Source organism: Triticum dicoccoides, chromosome 3B (assembly GCF_002162155.2).
Source record: "Triticum dicoccoides isolate Atlit2015 ecotype Zavitan chromosome 3B, WEW_v2.0, whole genome shotgun sequence".
NCBI lineage: Eukaryota > Viridiplantae > Streptophyta > Magnoliopsida > Poales > Poaceae > Triticum > Triticum dicoccoides.
In genome coordinates, this window is record NC_041385.1 from 824370038 (window position 1) to 824372537 (window position 2500).

The window sequence follows — 2500 nt, forward strand, 5'->3', positions numbered from 1 at the left end:
CTTTCCGGCCAAGTCCCATTAATTGATCATAACGATATCGTGGAAATGCTACACGGACCCATATATATAGAAACAGAAAAAGAAGAACCTTGATACTAAACCAGATCGAACAAGGGATCTTTTTGGAAATGGGAAGATCTAGGATAGGCAGCCAACCTCCTGGAAAGAGCGATGTGCATAGACCGGGTGAGTAGGGATGCAGCTCCGTGGACCGCTCGTCGGGCCTGATAGGTGGTGGTATCACACCCTTCTCAAAGGAACCGTACGTGAGACTCTCGCCTCATACGGCTCCGTCCTGGAATCTGGACCCCCCTTTTCCTTTGACCAACGGGTCCTCGAACCCATGGGGGTTACGAATCATTCATCCATTGATTGATTCAAGGTAGCTTTAGCCATTGTGGGTAGAAGCTAGTCGCCAGAAGCGAAGCAGCGATCTTCCGGGCCGGAAAGGTTCTATTAGCGAGCCAATGAAGCGCTGCTAAGGCGCTCCGGCTTTCCCCTGTTGAATCGCTCTTTCCTGACCTTCTAAGTGAGTTCTAGCTTGAGCTGGCATAGTTTGTTCCGCTTGTAGGCCAAGGTTTAGAATCCATACGGAATGGACGAGGAATTGAGGTAGGGAAAGGAAAGGTAACACCCAAAGCATCAAATGGACACGAATACATCTTAGTGGCTATTTCTTACTACCCCAAATGGGTTGAAAGCGGCATCTTATCGAACACTGACATCGGAAAAAAGTGGCCTACTTGAAAGAAAAGAGAATCCGCCTTTCTTTTCAAAAGAAACTACTGTAATGAAATCAGCTCCGGGTAGAGATGGAGGGGGCTTCGTAGCTTGACTTTAACGGATCCCTTGCTTCATAGAATAGATGGCTAAGCTGTCTTCTTTCCCCTTCTTATTAGTCTCATATCTTCTATCCATCGATTAGTATGAATGAGATCATCTATTTCCTTCTCTTTGGCGGATTCAATCATGCCTTGGATTTCCTTCTTTAAATGGCCTTTCATGCTTACTATAACTAGTTATTTCGGTTTCTACTGGCTGCTTTAACTATAACCCCAGCTCTATTTATTGGCTTGAACAAGATACGTCTTATTTGAAATGAATCTTACGAATAAGTAAGAAAAAGGTAATCGTCTTTTATTTAAAAGACCTTGAGTTATAAGCTGCTGCTTCGAGACTCAACTCACCATGTCTGCTGGGAGGAGATACCAGATAAGGCAAGTTTCATATGAAAATTGAGCCAATCACATCCCTATTCCTATCTTATGCACCTATTATCAGTGGACACTCAAATCGAATCAAACTTTCTTTAGCAATTGCCTCTCCTATGGCGCATTCTAGGATTAGTGTTAGTCCGTGCGATTGACTTATTCTTATCTTTAGCTGCACCGTAACAGGCTTATCTCGGATCATGTGAGTGAAGCCGTTGTGAGCTGGCATTAAGTCTGCAATCATGAATTACAATCCTTTGTGCCACATTGAAATCCTGCTACCGAATTCTAAGCTTCCCTTCCCTAGAATCTGATTACTCCAAGTCTCCAATAGCATCTAACCAATCCATTAACATGATTGCGTAGTGAGTTGAGGCTCCATCTTTATCATCCAACTCTTTCCTTCATCCGCTTCAACGGCAGTATTGTGCTTTCCTGCTCTTGGCATCGGGAATCGTATGAGTTTTTCAACACCTTCACTCAGGTCATTTACGCGAGCAGAACTTCGAATAAGAGCAAGGGTTCCCATCTAGGTAGTCTTCAATTTATTACTTTAGCATAGGAGCGCTCTCCAAAGGAGCTGCAACGCGATCGTCCGCGGGAAAAAGAGTTGGATTCGTCCCACCTATCTAGATCAAAGAAAACGCTTCTTCTATGGTTGCTATACCCAGAGAGTCATGAAACTCACATGCAACTTAGAATCAGATTCTTCCACCGAAGGTCCCTATCACGTTCCAGGTCTGGTTAGCTGAGATCTGATAGGGCCCGCATGCCCTTGATTGAAATATCTTATATAACACTAAGCCCTCCTTCCAGCACCACTGCATGGAGCTATACTGAATGAAAAAAGAAGAACCATTCACCAATTCCAGCGGAAATAGAACGCAAATAATAGGTACTTCCAGGGTAAACTAAGATCTAAAAACATGGCCTCAGGGGGATCATCCATGGGTCCAGAAGAGTGAAAGGAAGCCCTAGCTGGGTAGGGACGCGGTATCGGCACGCCAATATGGATTCGCTCGGACAGCTTTTCTTTGTGCATCATAAGAAACATTGTACTTTCTATCTAAATGACATAATGAGCAAACAGAAGTATCTTTCTCATAAGCTTCTCCTAATCGGAAAGGCAAGTAGCTTTAAAAGACATACGAGTTACATCCTTCTGGCACAATCTATCTATTCTAATTCACTTTTCTAATTAATCAACCTTCTCCAAAAACCGATGGTTCAAATATACCAAAGGCTGGCTTCTCTCTAATTGTATCGGAACTTGGCTTGCCTGCTTGTGC

At 43.7% G+C, this 2500-nt stretch overlaps 2 long non-coding RNA genes across 2 annotated transcripts in view; one reads left to right on the forward strand and one right to left on the reverse strand.

Moving 5' to 3' along the window:
• LOC119278705 overlaps positions 1-2500 on the forward strand; it is a 35388-nt gene that overhangs the window by 19245 nt on the left and 13643 nt on the right. The window lies entirely within an intron of this gene.
• Positions 1-2500, reverse strand: part of LOC119278704 — a 14257-nt gene that overhangs the window by 8032 nt on the left and 3725 nt on the right. Inside the window, exon 2 of the long non-coding RNA XR_005137925.1 lies at positions 2271-2273. This is a non-coding gene — a long non-coding RNA (uncharacterized LOC119278704). The remainder of the gene's footprint in view (positions 1-2270; positions 2274-2500) is intronic.